Source organism: Genypterus blacodes, unplaced genomic scaffold (genome assembly GCF_046128005.1).
Source record: "Genypterus blacodes isolate CSIRO-AG114 ecotype Tasmania unplaced genomic scaffold, CSIRO-AGI_Gbla_v1 ptg000105l_1, whole genome shotgun sequence".
Lineage (NCBI taxonomy): Eukaryota > Metazoa > Chordata > Actinopteri > Ophidiiformes > Ophidiidae > Genypterus > Genypterus blacodes.
The window spans coordinates 482,695-509,224 of NW_027466909.1; the positions used below are offsets into that span (position 1 = coordinate 482,695).

The window sequence follows — 26,530 nt, forward strand, 5'->3', positions numbered from 1 at the left end:
AATGTCCTTCCTAAAGGTTATCAGCAGCCGGGCGCTTGGTCAGTCCTCATCCTGACTCCATTACACACAGAGCGACTGGATTCACTGCCTTAATACACCTCTCTTAGTCTCTCCTCACCGCTTGGCTGCAGCCCTTCACAGGCCGATACCAGCCGAGCCCGAGCCTGGAACACACGCAGGACGCAGCCGGTGCAGCTACACGAACACACACACACAGGACGCAGCCAGTGCAGCTACACACACACACACACACAGGACACAGCCAGTGCAGCTACACACACACACTTCTACTCAACGGGGCTGAGTGTGTGTTTGAAAATGTTTTGTGCTTGATTAACTTTCCAGCTAATTAATCCACAGTTGAAATGCAACAATCTCATCATGATGAGGTGACAGAAATGAGATATTAAACTGGTCTAGACATTATAAAGTACGATGCTTCCTCTTTTTCATTATTATCTTGAACTAAAAAGGACGCAAAACAAGACATAAACCAATTAATTCCAACAGAGAAGACAAGACACAAACACATGTGAGGAAAGAAACTGTGACCTACATTATTCCCCTTTTTTTTAACCTTTAAACACAATCCCCCAGGAGGACACCTCTCTCTCTCTCTCTCTCTCTCTCTCTCTCTCTCTCTCTATCTCATCCATTGTTCCATCGTTTACCACCGCTGCTAACAGCTTCCTGTGCCTCCAGCTGCACTGGGGGCCGCGTTCAGACACAGAGGTTTGTCTGAGCGCGTCCAATCACGCGCCCAGACGAGGAGGAACATTTATGCCTCAGAGGGCCGAGAAAGTGGGGGAGGTTTGATGTGATTCAACTCTACTTTTAACTGTGTTTGGTTTTCATTCACCAACTAAAAAGCTGCATGTACAAAAAAAAACTTTAGGCTGTAGAAAATCCTTTTTTTAACTTTTATTTATTTATTTATTTTGAGGGGAAAATAATAAAAGTAAGAGTAGTAAAAGTATAAAAAATTCAAGAATTAATTTAAAAATATTAAAAAAATTCTACTAAATAAACGAAAAGGTTAGATGGACAAAGTGAACCAAAAACTTTAAAAAATAACATTTGGTTTGGTCTTCTTCTGTTCATTCTAGAACAGGAGACCGTCAGCTGAGGAGGTGATCTGGTTGATTCACTCTTGCTCGGTAAACAATCGTTTGTTGTTTTTCCTCCTCAGCCACAAAGGATTTGAACACAGCCAAATTCAGCCCAACGCAAAATTTGTTAAAATGAACTTTACGAAGATTACGTGTGGTTGTGTGTTTGTTCACACTGGCTCAAATCCAATCACGGCTTTAGCCTCACAATCAATCCAAGACGAGTTCAGAGAGGCCAGACTTCAACTGGGCAGAAGTTTGGTTTGGTCGAAGTTAAACTGAAAATCAATGTTTCGCCAAATGAATCATAGACTAACAAAAAACCACAAAGCAGTGAGCTGAAACATTTGACTAAATATAAACATACAGACCAATATTAACACATTTGCATTTGATACTGTTTTACAAAACAACAGATGGCCGGTTTAAGGGAAAGGGTGGCACAGGAGGGACAAGAGGGTGTGTGTGTGTGAGGGGGGGGGATTGGTCCCTCTCTATACTTTATACTTTAACACCTGCCCACTCTTTTAATCCATAAGAAGAAAGGGGACGAGAGAGAGAGAGAGAGAGAGAGAGAGAGACTGAGACAGAGAGAGAGAGCGAGAGAGAGAGAAAGAGAGAGAGAGAGAGAGAGAGGGCTTGATTCTGGATTGGAGCCAAAGAGAGGAGGACGGGGCGGAGGAGGACAAACCCGTAAATATGCCACCAGGCCAGCAGCTGTCTGGGACAAAATGTGATTTACAGGGTCGCTCGTCCCGTTCGGGGGCTGACAGGTAAAGCCTATTATGCTGATATTACCCAGCTATAACACACAGGGACGGGGCCTCTTAAAAGGTGTCTGAGCAAAGAGTGTGTGAAGGTGACGTGTAGAAGAGGAAGTGCTCAGAATATCACATTCACTGTGGTAGAATCAGGCTATTGACCAACCACTGTCACTTTGGCTGTTACTGTAGATATTATACTTATTTATATATTATTATAACTGTGCATGTTTACATACAGGCTCAATCTTCCAAAACGGCTAATATGGCGACAAAAATCAATGTGTATGTGTAAGTATGTAAACGCTTGTACGCCGCCTTCATTCTGCTTTTGTACCATGTGTCAGTTTGCACGTACGGAGCTCACAGGAAGTGCAGAACTCTGGCTCTGTTCCGTTTACAGAGACCAACGTGGTTCCATCACAACAGAAGCTCGATTAGATTCCAGTTTAGGAGCAATATTGGGCAAACTTGCTTTTTTTTTTTGGCTTCCGAAATGAGATCAGGCCTCAATGCCGGAGCAAGAAATGCCCGGGATGGTGCTGCTGCCGGGGAGCAATCAGCGGAAAACGCAAACATTTATGAGAAAATAAATGCAGTAGAACACCGAGCGGAGATCTGCAATCGAGTTTCACTTGTAATGTCGCGTGTGAGACATTAGACTACGAGAAAATTGCTACCACTTGAGCGGCACACCACATGTGGTGTCGAGAGTGACGCGGCACAAAGCAGCGTGTTTCCGAGTAATGTGGTGAACGCTGCAGTGGAGCGCCGAGTGTTTCACGGCTCCGGCAGACTCCCGTCTCTTTCCTGTCAGGAGTGTGAGCTCTTTCATCCCAGATATGAGGGGCTGCGGCAAAATCCTCAAAGAAACTAATCGTGTTAAATGAGGTTTGTGCCTGTATCCATGACTTCTGAGTGCTGCGTGTGTGTGAGAGAGAGCGCTTGTGTGTGTGTTCGGCGGGGAAACGCTGCCTCCCATAGATGAAAATTCCTGTCACCTTTGAAAACAAAAGCCGACGTCAGCCCCGATCTCCACACAGGTATCTCCTGTTTCATAACATCGCCCAGTGTTACTTTCTTTACCGCTTCAATCCCGGTAATCGTATCTGACGATGTGGTTGTTCTTGGTGCGAGATAAACCAATTTTCCATGCAAAGTCTTTTAAGCGATTCGAGCGCGGGAGACGACAAAGCCCGGGTTTGCCTGTTGAAAGCCCTTAACACCGCAACGTTTACTTTAGCATCCTGGGGGGAATCCTGGCCTCAGACGGCTGCTCTGCCTGTACAGAGAGCGTCATGCACGCACGCACGCACACACACACACACACGCTCATCATCCGGGGCCGGGGAAGCAGAGGAGCTATAAAAGCCCGACCTCATCTCCCTAAAACAGGCCTCAGGACGTCCCTGAGCATCTTAACACAACTCATCAAGTGTTAAGGCAGACGGAGGGAGAGCAGTAAAAATCAATGCCCCCCAACACGGCAAACAGCAGTCAATGGTGTTTGGTGAAAGAGGGACAATTTGCAGCTGTGTGTGGAGAGGTATGAGGAGGGGGGAGGGAGAGAGAGAGAGAGAGAGAGAGAGAGGGAATGAGAGAGAGAGAGAGAGAGAGAGAGAGAGAGAGAGAGTCTGCGTTGGCTAATATATGTAATTGATTGTCCCTATGCAAATAGAACAACTCTAAAATCAGAGAATGCAATTTAAAGCAGGATGGTCTCTGGAATCGATTGGCGCTGTGAGCGAAAGGGAGAGAGGGAGAGGGAGGGAGAGAGAGAGAGAGAGAGAGAGAGAGAGAGAGAGAGAGAGAGAGAGAGAGAGAGAAAGAGAGAGAGAGAAGCCATTTCCCTCTAGCCAAGATAAAACACTTTACTATGAGCTGTCAGATACTTATCAGGAGGAAATTAGCAGAGGAATAGCATTTTCCCAAAACAAACAGGTCAAGTGTTTCTCCTTCTTGAGCTCTCTCTCTCTCTCTTTTGCTCCCTCTCTCCCTCTCCTTCTCTATCCCTCTCTCTCTCTCTCTGTCCATCTCCCTGATACAATCATCTGTTATTTCCTCTCAGTTAAATGCCAGCAAGTGAGGATCTCAGGCTGCGTTTTGTTCAAACAGATCATTTGTAATAAAAACCCTGCGTGGCGGCGGCAGCAGGCCGCTGTTTGAAATGGAGGAAGAGGAGAAGGAGGAGGAAAAGGAGGAGGAGGTGAAGGAGGAGGAGGAGGAGGTCTCCAGTTTGGCCTGGGCTCCCACGGAGCGTCTTGCCAGCGCCCGCACGTACACGCTGACGCAAGTCCAGCCCGAATCTGCAGCCCCGATCTCACCAAAACAATATTTGTGCTCTGGGCCTGCAGTCCGTGTTCCCGGCTGCGGGGAAAAAACAACAACACAAACACGCACACGGCCAACAGAGAGACAAGGAAACGGGCGGCACAGGACGGCCGTGTGGAAGAGGGCAGCTAAGCAACAACATCAACACCGCTTCTGCAGTCATCGCTCAGCAGGTAATTATGATAACAACGTGTTCCCCAGGCTGCCTCTCTCTGATTTAGTTTTGGAGCACTTACCCTTCCTAAAATCTCCTACTGATAACATCTGATGTGATTACAAAGTCAAGATCCTTTTCAAGGAGCGCCCACTTACGTGCCTCTAATTTGGTGTGTAGCAAACCCTCCCTCTCGCCAACGCTCACCGAGGCTCCTCGTCTCATTGTGTACCCGCGCGTGTGTGTGTGCTTATTAAGGATGTTGCACCCCTCTGATTTGCATTTTGGAGAAAGCTATGAGATAAATTAACCTCACCTTCCAATAACGTCTTGCAGCAGAGAGTGTAAGTGCCTGCTGCTGTAAACACAGCGGCTCCACCGGGGGAAATACATCATTTCATTGTGTCTGTTATCTTCCCATTCTAACAGTGGGGGGTTTCGCTTGGATGCAGTCAGCGGCGTTGACCCTATGATTACCTCTGCGGTGCAACATTTTCCTTGGCTGTCATCATAGCCGACCCTTTAAACAGCCAGCGCCGCCCGGCCAGCAAGCAGGCTCGGCTGTTGACATACTGAAGACATTTAAGATAATCCTGGAGATGTCTCTGTGTTTTCCCAGATTACATCTTCAAAGGGAGAGAACGCGGCCGGCAGCCTCGACTTGAAAGGGAGAGAGAGAGCGAGAGAGGGGGGGGGAGAGAGAGAGAGAGAGAGAGAGAGAGAGAGAGAGAGAGAGAGGCGGCAAAGCTCTTGTTCTGAAGGGGGGGGCGGGGGGTGAAATAGCTCAAGAATGCAATCAGGGTGTTGGAGTGGAGGAAGGAGGCCTGTCCTGGCTAGCAAGGGCTGGTGGGAGGGTGAAGATGAAGAGGACTCAGAGCTGAGAGAGAGAACACACCTGTTGAATGGGACAGAGCGGAGGGAGGTAAAGAGAGGACTCTCACCTGTGTGACCCCACAGTCGGAAAATTACAGGCCCACCCCCCTCACTCATGTTTGTAACGCTGCCATGTTACAGTTCAAATACTGTTTGTCTGCACTGCAACTTAAGGGATACGCTGCTGATTTGACTAACTATGTAAATGTCTGTTGGAGTTCTCTTACCAGGTCCCGAAAGTGTTTGTCCTGTGACCTTTGACCCTGAAATGTTTGCACTTCATAAGCTGTTCTGAGCAGGTAGGACGTGTTGCGAAACCACATGACATTTTATGTGTGTAGCTTAATGACTCGGTAAGAAACACTGTGGTTGCAGAAGTACTTTGATTTTGACTCACACGGACAGATCCTGCAAACACACACACACACACACACACACACACACACACACACACACTCCTGATGTGATCGATGGCGTCAATAGATATGACTTCATTATCTTGCGTCTCTTGGCCACGTGACCTGATCATGATGACCTCCCACATAACAAGGCGGCGCTGCATGCTGTCATCTCCCCGCCGTTAGCTTTATATAAACACACACACACACATCATCATCACAAAGCACATGTGTTGTTTTTGTCTTCCTTTGACTAAAACCACTGGAGAAATGAATAAAAGGAAGAAATTGTGACTCATATCTGCAACAAATGTCAGCAGTGACGCCTCTGTGGCTGCGTCCACCTCTTCATGACTCATGTCAAGTGTTCTCTAACGTGCCTCTGACGGACAAAGACATCTCTCAGCTGGATTATTTCCACTGGAGGAGTGATACTGTTTATCAGTTGGGGGGGGGGGGAAGAGAGAGAGAGAGAGAGAGAGAGAGTATTCCAACACGCAAACCTCATTCATTTCTTCCGTTTCAGGCAGAAGCAGCCGGTCTGAAAGTCTCATTTTACGCCTGGAGACTGGCTGGTGCCGCCTCTCAGCAGGCTCTGTGACATCATCAGTGAGTCAGCGACCAGAGCCCAGTGATGGGATCAAAAAGCCCTGAGTGCGGTCTGTCTATTATCAGCCACACATATTGAACACCGCAAGAAAGGCAGAGAAAAGGGGCACAAGTCACACCGCCGCCAGAAGGCTATTTCAGCTCCACAGAGGAAGAAGAGGAGGAGGAGGAGGGGGAGGTGGAGGACAGCGACGAAAACAAATATGTCATCGGGAGGCGGGTTGGAGTCGCTATTGGCAGACAAATCAGTCAAATCACAGACGACTCTAACAGGATTTGAGCCTTCAGCAAACAGTGGAGTGTAACATGATGCAATGATGGTCAAATCGCCAGTTACATGTTTACATCCTGCATTCAGGGGGAGGATTGGCAGTGAAAAAGTGTTTTCTATCACCCACTGTGAACATCGCTCCCCGACTGTTAGATTACAGATCGATGAGTTTGTATCTAGAGCTTCCATCAATATAAAGAAATCCTGCTAACTGGAGCTACAAAGTCTCATTCGATGTTTGGAATATTCACACACATTCTCCTTTCCCGCCAACACACTCGAGCTACAACAAGTCAGAGACGTCGTCTGTGTTTTCTGAGTGTGTGTGCGTGTGTGTGATCACCCTGTTAGTGATGAAATTGGCCTCTAATTCACAAAGAAAAGAGTAATTACAGTCATCAGATAAACAGCGGCGGAGTTAAACAGCGGCGGAGTTAAACACGCCGTCTCTTTCTTCCTAATTCTTATGGCACAAGTTGCAGTGAGCCGGGGGCCATGACTGAAACACTGGAGTGAACCTGTACTTCAGAGCAGGAGGTGAGCACCGGGTCGCTTTCCACCTCTGTCAGCATGAGCAGCATATGTGCAGACAAAGCACTGGGTACAGTCGCTACCTTTAGCCACACACACACACACGCTCTGCAGTACGGTGCGCCCCCCGGCCGTCCCTACAGCCTCGCCGGCCACGGTTGAAAAATTAATGCAGCAAACTGACAACACTTAGGCTCTCTCTCTCTCTTTCCCTCTCTCTCTCACCCAACAGGATCAATTACCAAAGCAGTGCTTCGCTAAGGAAACAAGAGGCACTCTTCATCACAGCTGTGTGTTTGTGTATATACTCGTGTGTGTGTGTGTGTGAGGTTCGGCCAGGCTTTATGATGAGCATGGAGGAGGAGGAGGAGGAGGAGGAGGTGGTAATAGTCTGTTTGCTTCTCTCTAATGACAGCAGCAGAGTGGATTAGCGAGCCTTCTAACCCATCAGCATCGCTCCTCTCGGTAAGTGACGGAGCATGTAAATAACCAGTTGGAGCCATTAGCCTATGGAGGGCAAGGGGACGGAGAAACCCTAAATGTGTGTGTGAGTGTGTGTGTATGCATACCCCTGTGAGGGAGTGTGAGGATATGTGTGTGTGTGAGAATTAGTGCTGCACAATTAATCGAATTCAAATCAAAATAGCAATTTGGCCACATGCAATTACCGCATGGTGCGAAGCTGCGTCTTATCTAAATGTATTAAACATGTTTAAACAGTGAGCGGCTGTGGTGGCGTACTGGGGTAATAACAGATCCTACAGCAGCCACACGGGGGCTCGGGAGAGAATCAGGTGCTTTAAAAAAAGGCAGTGGTATTTGTTGGATGAGATCGTTGAGCGCAGACAGCCGACCAATCCCTGCGCCAGGAATAACTCACACACTTTCACTCATTTCCACGAGTATGTTTAACGATAACACAAACCAAACTAGGGTCACTACTCTTTGTCAATCTGTCCGTCACTGATGAGGACCGCCCACCCACCAACAATCCTCGTGTGTTTCACAAATCACACATCTGATTGATTTGCACCGATGGCTCAGCCTGGTGTGAACTCCGCCGCTCTCTGCTTCGTTTGTATGCAGGCGAGGATCTCAAGGAGTTCCATTTCTACCAACATCGGCCAAGTTATTCAAATGCGGCACATCTGACTGCAGGGGATAACGTAAAGAAAGGCATCAGCAGAAATGGCAGCAGGCAGTAATCCCCCGGCCAGGCCACTTGTGTTGGGGCGTGCAGGCGGTGCTGTCAGCGGCGGCGCCCATACAGGCCTTATCAGCAGCAGCCATAGGGTTCTTCTAATAACCCGGCTGATGCTCTGCAGTGCGAAGACAGACAGTCAGACAGAGAGACAGACACTTAAAAGGCTCGCGCACCAGGTATCCGCCTGCAGTCCTCTGTCAGTGTGTGGGGGTGTATGTGTGTACAGGCTGAGTGCAATCACTCATTTCCCTGGCTGTGTAGCGTGTAATGTTCTGACAGCTTCATACATGCTGTCACTTGACGAGCCCTTTCATCTAAACACACTCTGGTGTTGACCGCTCCACCTATTAACCCTTATTCTCAACACACACTCTCACGCACAGGCAAACTTTGCATATATGACGGCTTTGCCTTTACTTAGGCGCTGGTGCGGCGGCCCCTGTAGGAGTGTATCTGACTCCGGCATCATTATCACCACTCAAAAGGTCAAGCGCGATGCTTCCAGCCTCCTCTTGGTGATTTATGCCTTTGTGCCATTACCTCTGTTCACATTAATCTCCATCTGTAAATCTAATCACGCCACCTCAACACCGCCGCTCCCGGTGCTCTCAGGACAGAAGCCACTGCCAATGAGGAAACAGCTTATGCAAATACGCCGCTGTTGACACAAGACGGGCAGCACACGGTGGCTCGGGTCGATCGGCACGAAGGTAACAGGAGATCAGAAAGGGCAGCCCGCACTGTGTTATTGTTCATCCGTCGCTCTCTTTTACATCCCTCATCTTAATAAACCTTCCATTCCTTCATTTGATGTTTTCCTCCGCTTGTCTCGGGGGATCGTGGCTGCTGTTGCTAAAACTCTGCACGCAGGGCGCAGCCAGGCTCCATTTGTAGTCAATGAGTAACTTGAATATCGACAGCAGTAAATGAGGGTGTCACTCAGATGACGCAGTAGCAGAGCGGCGTGGTGGAAATGGAAGCGCTGCCAGCCATTCTACACTCTAATGACAGCCAATAATCATTACCTACAGAGAGGCTCCACAAACACTTGAAGCATCACGAAAACATGGAGTGGATGCGTGTCTCCAAGCTCCACGCCCCGCCACTCTGCTCCCCGGCTGCCACGCGCACCAGAAAGACTTAATCGGGTCTTCGATGTGGAAGTGCGGCGGTGCTTCCTGGGAGAAATCCCTCTGAAGGGGCTGATGGGAAGTTTGGCGGTGACACAGAAACCCCTGCAGGCCTGTCAGCTCGTCTCCGCGCCACTCAAATCAACTCTGCGCTCCAGAGAAGCTCCACTGCAGCGCTGACACGCACTCGTACGCTGGCTGACACGAACCTACAGCATCACTTCAAACAACCACTCGGTTCCTCAACTTCACACTCGACATGTGTCTGAGTGTGTGTGTGTGTGTGTGTGCATGTGACTGTCATGTAGTACAGAAGCAGAGAGGGCTGAAGCATTTTATTTCTGTTTAAACATGAAGCCAGCTGGTATAAATATTTCATGCTATCCATCTTCTATAGGATCTTTACCATAAGGGAGGTAAACTGGCTAACTGCTAGCTACGTCACTAGCTTAGACTGATTAAGTGTTTACATCATCATATCTTAGCCTTTCTAACGGTCTTGGTCAAACTAATATTGAACAATTCCTGTAATCAGTTTGTTTACAGCTTCCTTACACCTTATTGTTTGAGCGGTACATATATGACACATGTTTTCACAGCTCCTTAAAAAGCAACGACTAAGCATGCGCTAGCTAGCAAAGCAAAATGGACGCTGTGTCACCTGAGCCTTCGTAACTCTGGAGTCTTAAGCTCTTGTTGTTGAATAGAGTTAGATTTTTGCACATATGCAAACTCAAAAATTGCGTGCGTCCCTACGGGTGTATATTCGCGGCTTTAGCGTCCCAGCTGGAGGTAAACAAAACACAGCAATAGATGCAAATGGGAAGAGAAATAATTACACAAGGCAGTCTATATTTATACAATATACTATGTTTATATAATTACAGTGGAGAAGACAGATGAAAGAAGACACCACTGATCGATATGATGATCTCTAAGCAGAACAGGCTGGTTTATTTACACTAAATGGGTATTAGAATGTACTTTTTGACTGTTTACATGTTCCCGACACATATGGGCCACGTGTGAGAAACACATTGGAATTGGGTCACTGGTGCCTGGCAGCTTAAGCTACCTAAGCTGTACACAAATTGTACATATTTCTTGGAAAATGGCTTTTTCCTTTGATAATGCGAGCAGCTAACAGCAGGAAAGGCTTGCAATCTGTTGCAAACGTTGCGTCTGAAACGTACGCGGGACATGCGAGAGAGAGTTTTAAAGCAAATCATAACAAAGCACCTAATGCTTCAGACAGATATTATCAACTCAAGATTTCAAGATGGTTACTGATATTTTATGTGCCACCAAAATACAAGGAGAGAGCTCTGAATAATTGATGGCGCGGGAGCAGGGAGATTTTTAACCGCTCTCCTCCTGTTATCAATCATTAATGGGGTTTCCATCAAAAACACTTCAACTACCTCAAGTATCAAATCTCTCCTGAAGGTGGAGGGCCCACATTCAAACATTCCACTTAATCAAAGGGCACAGAATACGTGCTGCCTTTCCCTCCTTCCTCCCGTGCAAATTAGGATAATAACAGCACAAATTGCAAAATTGTTCACAGCCTAAGTGTAAAAGTAGAAGCTTTAGCTGAGGTCTCCTTGTGAGTGATGAGGGTTAATGGGAAAATTCTACATGTTTAAATCATACAGGGAAAACAGCCAGGTAGCCACCCACCGTCTCTCTCTCTCTCTCTGTGTGTGTCTGTCTCTCTGCCTCCCCTCTCTCTCTCTCTCGCTCTGTCTCTCTGCCTCCTCCCTCTCTCTCTCTCTGCTGCGAGGCCTGTCTGGTCAAAGTCACACAGGACACAAAGCGTGTCGCCGGCGCTCACATTGAGCCGTAACCCCCCGACGTTGCAATTTAAAAACGGCCACATGGTTAGCGAGCACTCCAGACTGAACGAGTGAGCGGGAGCTGGGCGACTTCAGGGGATCAGGTGAAATCCCTCCGTCTAAAAGTCAGACACCGAGGCCGTAAACTGGGGTTTGTTTTTGTTTAGTGGATCACGGCAGCGTCTCAGATCGCACAAACACAACATATACAAATGCGAGACAACAGGAGCGGCTTAACAAAGCGACGGCAGGAATAATAGTATTCCTAATTACCCATCAAGATGGTTTTGACAGCGTTCTGTGTGCCAGTGATCGGTGTCATGGCACCGAGCCAGCACCAACACGGTTCTCTGTTTGATTTGTAGCTGCAGCGGCGTGGCAGGCGGCAAGCAGGGAGAGATGCAGTACGACTCGCCACCTCTTTCACTTTCTCTCTCTCCATCCCTCTCCCTTTCTCTTTCTCCTTCAGCTGCCCTGCCACCACCACTTCCTCTCACCTCCCCTCTTACACACACACACAGACACACACAGTTTCATTGGCCCGACCTTGCCTGTCATCAGTATAAAACACCTTTTCCAGGCGGCTGGGTAACGCGCTTCAGGCACGGAGAGGACACTCAGAGGATTCTGTTTGTTGAAACTTTCAGCTCAAAGGGACCGAGTGCAAACTAACTAACTAACTCTGGCTCTGGTTTGAATATAAATAACAGTTGGACAAAGATGAGGAAACAATAACAACGGATTTGATGGGCTGTCACCAAAACAACCAGTTGGTCTATCCACAGGGAATTAGATTCTTAATTAAAAGAAGAAGAAACTTACAGAGGCTTCTTTTATTTTGGAATAATTTGCCCTTATTCCATCGATTTGAATTGTTTAGATTCTCTCCTAATGTGCCACTAGTGGTGCTCAACACAATTCAAGAGCCACATTCATATGATTATACTCAAGGTCAGCTGTGAGGTCAGATATCCAGCGTACTGTACATGACCTGTATCTGCCGTTCTCTGGACATACATGATTGGTTGCGTAACTGAGGAGAGGAGACGCATGCAGAGGTGATTGACCTTTATCACCTTTACATGGATGAGTAAGCCGATTTACAATCACCTAATCTAGGTTTGCTTTCATTGATCTATGCCCGTTTCAATCACATTGTGCTGTTTCCATGACAATTTATTGTCTTAGTCGCAGTATAACTGAGGCTTTAACGTGCACGTAACCGTTTTGACTCCTACTTTCTTAGTGATGTATTGAAGCGCATCGTGACATCGCACAATAAGAAGTGTCAAAATTCAGCGGATTTAGTAGACGGTATCAGAAATGTGCAGAGTAGCTTGTTCAGTTTGAAAGAGTACATTGGCTGCGTGTTTGTCTGGTTGTTTGTGGTGAGCTGAGGAGGAACGCCTCAGTGCTGTTACTGTGCAGGGCTCTTACTACCATCTGTACTTGAGTCTGTACATATGAAGAGCGTACGTACACTTGAGCTCCTGCCAACTAAGTGTCACTGTGTCATTTGCTCTCTAAAGATAACAACCGTAGCTGCCACACAACTCATCCCTTCCAGCTTTAAGCAAGCAAAGTGATGTTCATTCCCAAAGCACACGGGAGTCACGGCGGGGCCACCAATCAGCTCGTCACACACGGTAACCTACTGCTACGTGACTGACATCAGGACTAGTGGAGTGAACCTGGCTTCAGGTAGAGTGACTCAGGAGGTGTTTAGAGCTCAAAATCACAGAGGCTTTGAGTTCATCAGATGAGTTTCACATGCAGTCAAGCGCACCATTGTAGAGCGGCTTTCTGTGCTCCATGTTTGTTTGTTTTTTAGATATGTGTTGTTGTAAATGTTCCAGCAGAAAGCCGATGATCCTTTGTGATGCCGTTCACAGACATCCCTCCATCTCAGGAGTGACAGCCGGCTGCCAAAAAGCCTCACCATAACAACGCTTTGCTGTCTAAAAATCAAATCAAATCCAGACACGAACATGAACACGTAAACATTGATGCTGCAAAGACGACGTTTTGGGTTTCAAACAGAATGTCAGACTTAATCAACACAGACTGACATCCACCAACCATCTAGAGCTCTGTGACCAAAGACACCGTGGGACAAAGTTCTGACAATTCCTGCCTACAGCTACGTTTGAATGCACACAGTTGTGCTGCAAAGACATAAGACCAAACCAAGATGTTTACATGAGCTGAGTTGGTAAGTACTTCATGTGTACTCCTGTTTACATGAAGGATACTCAAGCTTGTCTATCAGACTGAACTCTCTCCGTCTCCTCGTCTTCCTCACACACGTTCCAATATCCAGCCTGTGTTCCTTGCATTCAGCCACTTGCTAGCTACCTCACTAGCCAGATGAAAGTGGATTTCCAGACACTAATAGTGAAATAAAATAAAAGTGAATAGAACATTTGACGACTTGGCTTGAACTCACCTGTTTGACTTCAAAGCTAGCAAAGCACCGAAAGTAACTGTCAAACACTGAGAGGGATCGATACGTAGTCATTAATCTGGCTTGAGAGGACATAAGGCACCAAACTTGGCAAGTCAAAGTGCAGTTAACCTCTCTGTTACACAACCTCCCTGCCCAAATGATCAATCTTTCATTCATTTTGGCATTAATGGCGCGGCCCCGGGCACAGAAATCCAGTTTAACTGTCGGAAAGTTCTCCATTCAGATCGACCGCACGTGGCCGCCTGATAAAACCGGCATTTCGCTCTGTTACGTGCACCTGCGAGTGGAAAGGAAGAAAGAGAAGAGAGTTGGGACGCTGCCAACCAGTTTGAGTTCACAGTCCACATGACAGACGCTCCATAAAGAGATAACAAACAGCTTAACGCCCTGGTGTGTGTGTGTGTGGGGCCGCATGAAGTGTGAGTCGCAACTAGACGCAAAGGAAAACGCTGCGTCTTAGGGAAGAGACGAAGTGCTGGAACTCCCTCCCACCATGTGTGTTTGTGTGTGTGTGTGTTGCTACTCTCGGTGACCCTGGTGCTCGGAGCCACGGATCAGATCGGGGACACTGTGCGACAGATGTCCACTCTGGCAAACGCTCCAAAGACCAGAGGAGAGGCGGAAGGAGCGAAACAGGACGAGGCCAAGGAGAGATGAGGAGGAGGAGGAGGAGGAGGAAAGAGAGAGAGAGAGGAAGAGAGTTGTCAGGCAGCAACCCGTTTGGTCGGAAAGTGACACTACAAGTTTAGACACCGAGCAGCGACTCTCACCCTGACTGACCTCACGCACTCTGAGGCCAGAAGCACACCACTGCAGGTCTGCAACAAGTCTGACCTCTGACCCCCCCCTACCTCCAACCCCGTGCTGCGTTCAAACACCTCCCTGAAATCTCAACTTCGGGTCAAAGTGACGGTACAGTGCAAAAAACACAGAAAATGCGTCTCTCAGTTGGAAGAGGAGGCTGACACACACACTAGTAATGTGTGTGTGTGTGTGTGTGTGTGCTGTGTGTGAAGCTCTTTTTATTAGCACTCACTGTTCAGTTTGTCATGATTTAATGGTTATTTCAGTTTTATTTTGTGTGACTTGTGGTTGTGGTTGTATAATTGCAAAACGACAATATTTGCAAACATCTCTAAACTAATCACCCCTATTTTAAAAAAGTCTGTGTGTCTGGTACTGTGGAAGTATGCCAAGACTTTAAGACAGAGGCTTGTTTGCAGACTCACACTGTACAGGATCTCCAGTTAGGATCCTGACATTCTGTTCACAATCTCACACATGCAGACTTGGATTTGATTTCCTTCCTGCCTTTGTTAAGTGAAGTGATGAGGTCATGACGACAGAGAGTGTAATCTCATATATGTAGCGCGGTTATGTTACGTGCTCCACCTGCATACAAACAGGTGCGCGGCAGCACCAGCAGAGTCCAGCAGGCCGGCAGCCATCTGGGGATTTTCGTCGCCCGGCTGCAACATCAAAGGGATTCTGGACTGGATTCTGCCTCGCCGTGCGTTTGGCATTAATCACCATCACTACGCTCCTTTGAAACGGGTTTAGCACACTTACACACTGGATAATAAAGCCCCTAGAATGGACCCTTATGGAACGCTGTGCTTAACGCGCCGTGCTGACAGCGGAAAACAGAACGCTGACAAATCTGCCACCGGCGCCTCCACGCGCGACCTCCATGTACACGCTCCTATTCTACCTCCCTGTTTGAGGAGCCACGCTCAAAAACTAAACAAACAAAAAAGAGATGAGATGAGAGGACAGAAGATGCGAGCTAATTATAGCCTCGCAGCAGGATGGCCAGAAACAAACTTGATTATCATCATCGTCAAGACGGCACAAAGGAAACCTGCTGCCTCCTCCTTCCTCCACAATCCAATAGAAAGGCTTTTAGCCTCCGTAATGATTTACAAAGTGACAAGTCAAACAGATTTACTGTGACAGCCTGAAAGGGACCAGCGTGAACACCACTGCGGCTCACGTGACCAGGACTCCTCGTTCTCCTGCTCTTCCTCTCCCTCACACGCCCCCCACCCTCCCCTCCGTTCCAGGGGACAGTAAAGAATGAGTCCGGCTCAATAGAGGCGGGTTCAGCTCCCCCCTCACCCGACACGAGCCCCCTTCAGACGCGAGGGGAGCACTCTGCCCTGTGGAAGGAGCCGGTTGCTCGGAGCGACGCCGCCCCCCCGATAGCAATCTGGTCACGGCAAACTTGTGGCGCAAGCAGCAACAGAGGGGAAGAGTAAAAGAAGAGACTTTTGTGCGATTGTAACACCACTAACCGCGGTTTATCAGCTGAAATGAGCCATGAACAGGAGGTGAAACGTGTGTGTGCTCTTTGTTATGCAGCAGCCATGTTCCAAGGTTATTAAACACTCATGGCTGTTACTGAAAAAGGCACTTTTCATTTCTATCCATTTCCCAGGTAAGACAGAAATGTGTTCCACTCACACACCCTGACAGACAGACGGCATCTATATTTGACTTTTAATTCCCCTGACCTGCATTATACAGGAAATCTCTCTTCAGGCGGCGTCCTGCCCTCCAGGACTGAAACTTTTTTCGGGGGAAGGTGAAAAACACCTTGGCTGTTCCTGGCTTTGAAAACAGATCCGCCCCCCCCCCCCCTCGACCCATCAGCGCTGGCGGCAGAGAGACGTGTGCAGAGAATTCTCAAGGAGCAAAGACCCTGAGGCCACGCAGATTCAGTTTCCCCCCTCTTTGCCTTCCAAAAAACAAAGGAATTCCAGAGAAAACCAGGGCAGGAACTCACCCCAAGCCATCACCACCACCACCAACAACAACCCCTCCCTCCCTCACACACACACACACACGCACATCATGGTAAGGTACAAACACAAACATACGAAGCACCAAAGGTGATTTTATGCAGGCCATCACCAGGACACACCTCCACTGTTGTCATACAATCGGGCTGATTTGATATCCAGGGAGAGGGCATGAAGGAAAAGATGGAGGGTGTGTGTGTTTGTGTGTTCATAGTCTTACCCCAAGCAATATGACTGAGATGTGTAATAACTGTACTGGATGCTGCTAATGTATGTAATCTGGAGTAATGGGTACTTGTGCACCAAACAGCAGACTGTTAATAGAAACACTTTCATTCTAGTGCCAAATTAAATGACAGAAGGTATTGATAATGTAGCACTGCACAGTTGGGTGGGGGAGGCTGGGTGTGGCGAGGGGGGCGGGGGGCTTGTGGGTGCTCTGGTATGCAGGCTAGGTGCAGTAGGAACTCTAAATGCACCGTAGGTGTGAAAGTTGCTGTGTCCGTCAAACACAAACAGCCAGCAGGGGGCGTAACGGGACAATCGCATCACGGACACTGGGATTGGATACCATTGGCTACTATTCTTGCGGAGAACTTTAATTAAAAGGAAAATCAAAAAACGCACCAGGAGAGAGTCTGGATCTGCCGACGGGATGAAGAAGCGGAGGAGGTCAACACTCCGTGCTTTGGCGCTCACAGTAAGTTTCCAACTTCCCCGCAAATAGCTTGTTTGTCAGTATACGTTCATTTTTATCCTGTAATTCCAGCAATCCAGTTCAAAGGTGGGGCACCAAATTGGTAGTGTTGTGTTGAATCGCTGCGTTTGGCTGGTGGCTGATTTCTTTTTCTGGACTCTTTAGAGGATTTAATGCTTAGATTCTGATCTGATCTCACCTGTTAACCCCTACATTGTCCTCAACCTGCACAAGATAATGCAGCGGTTTCAGTAACGTTATTATAACACATCATTTAGTTCTTTTATCTACCTTTGTTGAACACACTTATTGTAAGTCGCTTTGGATAAAAGCGTCTGCTAAATGATCGTTATGTAATGTAATGTAATTTAGAGCTGATGATCCTGTTTCCCATCACGAAACGTTCAACAGATTGTTTTTAGAAGCAATCTGATAACATCTACTGGCTTTACTGACTTGTCTGCATACTTATCCTACTTCCATTCAATACAAACTTAAGTACAGTCATTTGTTTTAAGCATATACTCCAAATATGTAAGTAATGAGTTATTAATTACAGTCTAGACTTTCTGTGAACAGTATCACAGCATCCTTTAAACCATCAAACATAGAGACTCTTGCTGTTTTGTCAATAATGTTTGCCAGATGATTAAAGAGCTCTGGGAGACAATGATAAACATTGTTTAGCGGCTGATCCCTGGCAAGCGGCGAGCAGTGCATCATCGCTGTCTCCGGTACACACGCGATTAGCCACTCTCATTACCGATATGATAAACGACAGCTTCCACCCTGGCTTTGCTTTTCTGGGGAGAACGCATTTGTGAAAGTGGGAGATTAGAAAAAGTGGCGAGACGCTCCGGCCCTCTAATAGAGCAGCGATAAACAAGGGACGCCGGGTTATCTGCTATGCCAGAGCAGATCTCAGGATATCGGCGCTGTTATTTACAACCTTTAACCCCAAACTACAGACAGCTATTTATTTTCCCTTTCTCGCTTTCTGCCCGTTTCACACCCTGTACATCACTGAGATCTCTGCTTCTCCACTCGACCCCCCCTTTACCTTCTCCACTCTCTCTCTCTCTCTCTCTCTGTGAAGTCAGCACCCAGGTTCTGCCCCGGCCCACCGGCCCGTCTCCCTTTACAGTCGCTGTATCCACACAGAGGTTTAAAATATGCCCCTTTATCTGAGCTGCCCAGGCGGGAGAATGAAAGGGATGTTAGTCCTTAGAACCCTGGGAAAGCGGCCGGATCGACTGCCGGTGTCAAAAAAACCAGGGAAGGGAGGGCACCAAATGGGCAAACACACCACACACACACACACTCACACTAATGGAAATTTTCCTGTGTGGTCTGTAAGTAGAGTACATAATAGGCCAGTATGATTTCATGCTCTCCATAGCAATCACAGCTGGATTCATTAACAGAAACAAAAGCACAGCTGGAGAGCAACAACTCGTTTAGTTATTAAAGAGTTAAACTTGTTTGTCAAGGGAGACCATAAATATGACGATGATGAAGTATGTTCTTGATTCTGACCTCTAATCGCTGACGTACATGTCTGATGGTTTCAGTTTAGGTTCGAGTTTGAACAGCCAATCAGATCCATGGTTTCATTGTGAGCCTGTCAAACTGAGCAGCTGCTGAACATCTCGTATCCATGTCAAATATGCACGCAACCCCAGAGTGGAACAATTCATAAAGATAAATGGGTGAATATGAGTCTTGTTTTTAAGTAAATTTTCAGTATAACCAACTATTCTTGGTGTGAAACACGAAGTTGTAGAGTCTATTATTGTGCGTTTGGCGAAGCTAAGACCACGTTTGATGAGTTATGACTGCAGAAATCCAATAAATCCACTAACCTTGTCTTGCCACTGAGTAAAGTGGTGCTTGCGTTACTGTTGAGGAGCTCTGCAGCTCCCTCGTCCCCTCATAAGTGCAGTTACAGGCCAAGAATACATTCAGTCCCTGCGCATTAGCAAATCCTACTTCATTTACTTTGTCAGAAGAGGAGGAGGAATGCCTCCCCGGGGGCCATGTTGGAGACAATTCCGCCGCCGTCAAGAGAAAAGCCACCATGGCCCTCCATCCCCCACGCAAACTCCACGAGAAAACGCTACAAACTACATAACCAGGCAGTGTTAGAAACTCAGCATGTGGCACGTCGCCATTATTAAGAGATTAAATGGGAGTTAATGTGTAGGACGCTATTAGTGGAAACACAGCAGGTTGGAACTTATGGTGCGTTCGGGTGTTCATTGGAAGGTGGTATGCACCGAGTGGTAAAGTGACGGTGAAGAATTAACAGGAGGGCACGGTAGAAGATCGTTAATACAGAATTTGCTCTTTTAAGTCAAGAAATAGACAAAGAAGAGATTCAGTGTAGCTAGAACGCTGCCTTAAAGATCTGTGTTGGGCAAACTGCATTACAGAGAGCCAAAGTGTGTGTGTGTGTGTGTGTGTGTGTGTGTGTGTGTGTGTGTCCAGCCCCGAGAGGCTGTCTGGCAAGTCAACCCAAGTGGGACAGTGTTTAAGGTGTGAGGACCCACTCGGCGAGCGGCTCGGGTGTGTTCTGGCTTACAGGCGTGATCCGGTATCAGGAGAGACAAGACAAACACGGCAGAGCGCGGCTGAAACCGTAAACCCACTGACCCAGCATGAAGACCGAGAGGGGGACTAATTAGTGACTGTACTTACAACTCAGAGAGGGAGAGGGAGGGGGGAGAGAGAGAGAGAAAGAGTGAGAGAGAGAGGGAGGGGAAAGCACACAACACACACAGCACCCAGTTGGAGGATGAAGACAATGAGTTTGTTTAGCTTAAACAGGATTTACAAGCCAAACAGACACACGCCAACGCCACTCACATACTATCTCTTCCCCGCCTCACCAACAAACACACACAAACACACACACGTATACACACGTTTGAACGCAGCCCAGGCAGAAAAAGTGAGGCCCAAAGAAAGTGAGGCTAATTGCCTGCGATGGTGAGAAGTCTTGAGTGCAAACGTCAGCAGAGAGCGAACGGGACGGACGGATAGAGGGAACATTTTGTTCTCCCTGTGAGGGCTCTGACCCAATCTCATATTGTTCCCGGTGAAGCTGGGTGTCATTTATGATTCAAGGGCCCCCGCTTTCTCCGCGGATGGGAACAGGACGTGGCCGCTGTGACATCGCCTGTGCTCGTTTTTCTCGAAGAACATCGAATCAAACATGCATGAGCCGGTGACGAGGTAGGCCAGGGAGTCGCTCTACTGTCGCTCTACCTGCCAGCCAGAGTGAAGCCAGGAAGCAGAATCGCTTTACGGCCTGGAAGCTGTAAAATCACAGACCCAGAACAGAATTCTGTAGAGCGCAAACATTTAAGATGTCTCGCAAACAAACAGGCAAACACAACCTAGGACACAAAGGTAGACACAGGTTAGGACACTGCCAAAGTGCTGCTGGCACAAACTACAGGGCAATTTGTTGCTTGCTCAACAGCTCCAATAACTGCAGAAGCATCGTTCACAGACTTTTGGAACTGTTTCATTCTACCCAATATTTGAGCGCTGTCGGTTTCATCTAAATCCCGAAGCGACGACTCATTCAGACTCTCTCAAGTGACTGCTGTGTGACTCTGGAGGACGCATGCAAGCCTCACATGACTCCCTCGTGACCAAGTGAGTAACCCGGCCCGAGGTGCGATCAAACCCCCAGAGCCCAAATGCCAAACAATGAGTTACAACTGAAGACGCCACACAGAGAAACGTCTTCGCGCCTCAACAACAACTCAAGTCCTCGTGTGAATCACGTTTGGCTCTCAACACCAATCTGTTGTGTCATTACAGACGGCAGGAAGCATTACATCATTATGTGTAAGTTACCAGACGATTTCAAGGACTTAAAGACGAGCTTATCTCCAGACTCACGCGTGGACTTAAGGAACTTGTTTGACACAAGGCCTTGGCTAAACGTCAACACTTCATACATTTATTCTGGATCTTTCCTCCGAAACTAATTTTCTCAAGTTTTGTTTTAAAAACGCTGCGAGGCAACAGAGGTTTTTTCTTTATTAAAAAAGACTGAAATAGGCAAATCCAAAACAAAAGGCTCCATCTCCATGACAAACTGCCAAGCTGAACCACAAGTGAGACGGCGCGAGAGAGACGGAGGAAAAGAGGCAGAAACAAAGGCTGACTTCTCTGCTCGGGACAGGAGTGGGTGGGTGGGTTGAGGCCGATGGTGAGACACCAGACGAGTGAACAGCCGCCAAGTATTTCACAACGCCGCACAAGAGAACGTGAACAGTTCAGGCGAAATGTCAGGCTGTCAAAACACTGATTAGCGTTCGCCAGGTTTTAAGCACTTTGCGGGCTGCAGAGACCCAGTAAACAGCGGAGGAAATCGCTGAGTAACAGAAAACACTCGTTGCTCAGAAAGAGGAGAGGAAAGAGTCGCGTTTGTGTGAAGGAGTGCCTTTGAAACAGGAGTGTGAGGACGTGACGCAGAGGGGAGTCGGCTAACTTTGACGTTCAGTGAAGTGATATGCTGGGAATGCTGAGAATGTCTGCAAGCGTTTGACACAGATACTCAAATGGTGTCATTGAACTTGTTGCAGTCTGACTGGGATCTGTTTGGCATCGACAGAGACGCACCGATAAATCGAGCAGCGTCAGGTTTTACACAAAGTCGTTTTCTCACCCTGGGACTTTACCATAGGAGCGAGCGATCACCATAGAGACCACCAGTTAGTTAGGTTGACAGTGACATCATGTTTTACTGAGACAACGTTACTCTAAGCTGAGTTAATTAACAATCTGTGTAAATCCAACTCAAGCAAGCATTGACACTTTTTGACACATTTTCGAGTTTTTTTTCATGTCACAACTTCAGATAAAACAAATGCAGATCAATAATGTCAATGTCAGGAGGAAGTGGTTATGAAAAACTAATCTATTCTCCCAGAAATGTCACTTCCAGGACACATTGATGTAACAATACTGATATACTGACATAGTGATCCGTAACCTTAGCGATGCTTCCAGGTCACGACAGCCTTCCGGATTGTGGCGCTGGAGCCCAATAACCGGACCACAGGCTCTCTCCTCTGTCTGACCACTAAAAATGTCTTGAGTGGAAACAAAAACCTGTTACGGCCTTAACCAGTTGCTGTGTTTCACATTACCAGGAGCGCGTGCATGCCTCTGTGTGTGTGTGTGTGTGAGTGTGTGTGTGTGTGTGTAAGAGTGTCTGCTGTCTCCCGAAAGAACACGCAGGGAGAGAGTCAAAGTGTGTTAGCCTCCTTCGTGAATCACACACACACTCCTGTCTTGTCTCACAGGCTGGCTGGCTGGCTGGCTTGTTGCAGAGAGGCCCCAGGAGGGACAACAGAAGGAGAGAAAACACGCGCACACACACACACACACACGCACATGCACGTATCCAAGTTTCCAACAGTTGCAGATGGCTTTAATTCCTTGCCCTCTTTCTTTCACAATTTATCAGGTAAGCTTCTCGGAGCAAACGCGCCTTCTTTTCATGCCTGTTTGTCAAAAGAGAAAAAGGCTAACGGCGCTAATGAATGTGTTGACATGTGTTGCTGCAGAAACATTTCATTAAATCCTCAATTAAAATCACCCAGGAGACACAGGAGGGCACACACACACCCACAGACACACAACCCCAACACCCAAAACCAGTTGAAACACTGTTATACTGGTGGTTCTTAATATCTAACACAAGCACAAGCAACAAACCACAGCCATGAAAACGATCACAGAGTTGAACCAACAGCTCTCTGTCAACAAGAACACGGCACATTACAGCTTACATAATTGTCCGCTGGAAGCCACGTATCTCCAAGTTTGGTGTTTTCATATCGGGTGAAGGATTACAAGACCGAGAAAAAGAGTCCAGCCCTTCACTTTAAGACGTTTTAAAGAGTTTGTGTGTTTCTTCGACACTTTTTAGAGATCCGTGCCTTCCCCAGGACAGCGGTGATCCATGTTGTGGCTCCATTACCCCATCTTAATAAACGCAGATGTGTCAATCCTCCTTGTTATGACATGAATCATGCGTCTGCTAAATGGGCTCATACATGTTTGATTCCAGGTCGCTTTCTATCATATTACAAAACAAAAAGGCAATCAATCATCTTAAACGACAAATCTCATTTCCTTCCTTTAAAGGTTGTCTACTTGAGCCTGCGACAGTGTGACAGCAACATTCAGGCTCCGGGTTCTAGGGTGACTTCAAAACTTCTATTATACTGCAATTACAGCCATAAAGCGTCTTCCGGCTTGTAAACGTCTGAATCGGACCGTGTGTCTCGTCGATGGGAGGACTCGGGGCCTCACGCTGCGATTGCGCAACACGTCTACACTCTCAGAACGGCCCAATCCTATTGATTCTGTGCATGTTTACGGCTTAGTCACATTATTGCCTTTAATCGCAGGAAGCACAAATACTATTGTGTGGAGTATTGTGTGTGTGTGTGTGTGTAAACGTGCTGAATGGAAGCCCCGCGAAAGTCATCAGGTCAACTGAATGGCCACTTTACTAAGCACACAGGACAAGCTAGAAGCATCAAATAACACAGGCCGGCACTGAATCCTTCCTTTGTCAAACGTATAATGTTCAGTTTTTGTTGAGGTGCTGATTCAACTCTGAGATCGTGTTCAAGGCTGCAGTCAGTGGAGTCCATTACACCGGGATGTGATTCTAGTATGTTGTCAACCGTTTACATACAGGAAGGAGGAAGTTATTAATAGCGCTGGGCTATAAAGCAGTGCAACACAACACCGCAATGGATAGGAGTTGAATCAACACCTTAGACGACGCACACTGTCAACAACGACTGAGCCTGATCAGCTTCACAGGGGTTTGTTGCAGGTTGGAGCAGGATGTCCCCCGTCCTGTGGTCGTCTCCTGGTCCGGGTCTGTGAGAGGTTCACAGGCCTGAGGGTGCAGGGTCCTCCTCCTCCTCCTCCTTCCGTAGCGAGCCCAGTTCTGCCCCGGCTGGCCTCACATCCAGACGGAGGAATTTAACGGGGAGGGTCGGCCAGACTGAAGGCAGGCTGAGGGCTGAGCCGAGCCAAGCAGCTCATCCACACGCTGCCCAATAAGGCTCACAGAATCAAACCTGCCACCTCTGTCAGGGACTCTGATTCTGTTTCAGGTCAGGGAGGTCTGAGGCGCAGACTTCAGTGCCACATTGTAGTGAAATGTGAAGAAAATATTCCAGTCTGCAGTTCAGATTTCAGTCATTTTCAAATTCCCAGTGCAATGAATTAACTGCGATTTCCCTCCTCCTCAGTTTGCATGAGACCCCTCTGGAGCCCCCTTAAGAACGCCTCTGGAGCCCCCTTAAGGACGCCCGAGGGTCCCCGTGACCTCACTTTGGGAACCACTGATCTTTGAGTGGCTTGTGAGGATCCAGCCGGTGTGTGAGATGTTGGTCAGAGGCATAGGAGCACAGGATGACAGAGTAACACACGGAGCTGCTGCTGCTGCTGGCTTATTGCATTACAACAGGTAGCCGATAATAGCCCAGACACACACACACAGAGCTGTTAGCTAAGTGACACACATTCTCAGTTTAGCATCAACCAAAGCCGCCAGCTGATCGCGATCGTAGCAGCATACACACCAACACACACACACCCTGCGTCCATTAGGTTATTGGTAAATCCCTGAAAGCGTGAAGGCACAACACCGACACTCCTGGATACACACTGGCTATGCTGCTCCGGCGCAACACACACACACACACTCTCACACACCACCAGCAACACGGGGAAGCAGCGCGGCAGTCCGGGCATTACGCTGCGTAAAGGCGCACCGTTGTCGTTTACCCGAAACAAATCCCTCTCCGTCCCCGTGACATGAGTTCATCCGCGGCTGCCGGAGGTTTCCGGGGAGGAGGGGGGGGTCACCCTATTGTTAGCAGGTAGGATCCGTCCAGCGGGAGGCAGAGCTCCTCTCAGCCGACCCGCACACACTCAAACCCCGCTCTGCAAATCAAAGAACCGGGCGCGAAACTTACTTTCAGCGTGGATCTCCGTGGCGATTCCGCGTATTGTTTTCCCAAAACCTCGTGTTTACTGCGCTCCTCTCTCTCTCCCTCTCTCTCTCCACTCCACAAAGACGACACGAGAGACCAGTGTGTGTGCGAACGTGTGTGTGTGCGAACGTGTGTATGCGTGTGTGTGTGTGTGTATGTCTGAGTGACTGAATCAACTACCGTAGAGCGCCGCAAGTTGAAGTGTCAGATTACACTGGCGATTCAGTTACCACACAGCCGGGCTCGGTGGCTGCACGCAAACCCCGGCACGGATCAGGAAGGAAGCGGAGGGCAGAAAGGGAACCACGGGACATCACAAACTGGAACGGATCTGGAAGCAACTACAGCGGCGTCATTATTATTATTATTATTATTATTATCATTATTATTTTCACTTTTCAAACCACATAGCATAGTAGTGGTATTAACGGCAGTAAAATTATCGTATTTTATTAGTACGATTGATATAGGCTGGCTAATATGTATCATTTATTGACATGTTCATCTAGAAAGAATATTTTTATTGTGAGATGCTTTTTTTAATCAAGCAGTCAAATGAATAATAACATCGTATTAATACGTTGAGATGAATAAACATTAGCTTGTAGTCGTAGTGATTGCAGTGATGATACTTATTTGTACTGTATTTTGCAGTAAATCATGACAACCTCGTTTTTTTACCTGGATGGTTGTAAACCAAGGACGTCCTTGCGTTTACGTTCCACTTTACAACATGTGAATCCTATTCCATGCGGGTCCGGCATTGGGCTCCGTGTTTTGCGGGTAGCCGGTCTCTGGTGGAAGCCTCGGAATAACAAAGACATGTTTGAGAGCAGCGGCAGGCTGGGCTGAGCGGTGACGTCAAGGAACAATGTCTCTCCTCTCGACACGCACGCACGCACGCACTCACACACACACACACACACACACACACACGCACACACACACACACACACAAGCTCTTCCCTCTTCCTAGTCAAGCAAGGCTGAACTGCCCAGAGGGAGGGCCACTCAGCTCGGAGTGTATCAGATACATTCACTCACTCCTCATGTGCGCTCTCTCTCTCTCTCATAAACACACACTCTCACACACATACATACAAACACACACACACCACAGGATTTCAGTTCTTTAGGCAGAAATAATAAAAAGAACAATATGGTCACAAAGGTAACAAAGTGCTGTCTGCTGAAGGTAAAGCTCATCTCCCCTGACGTAATGTCATCAGTCTGGGGTTAACCTGCATGTCAGAGGCTCGGGGCCCAGGTTGGTCTCTTTAAAGGGAATGACCGGCGGAGGAGCTGCCATCCTTA

The 26,530-nt window shown here is 47.7% G+C and overlaps 1 protein-coding gene across 1 annotated transcript in view; it reads right to left on the reverse strand.

The window, feature by feature from the left end:
• zmiz1a (zinc finger, MIZ-type containing 1a) overlaps nt 1–25,438 on the reverse strand; it is a 97,840-nt gene extending 72,402 nt beyond the window's left edge. Inside the window, exon 1 of the mRNA XM_076160317.1 lies at nt 25,199–25,438. The gene's annotated coding sequence lies outside the window, so the exon portion shown is untranslated. The remainder of the gene's footprint in view (nt 1–25,198) is intronic.
• Nucleotides 25,439–26,530: the final 1,092 nt, after the last annotated feature.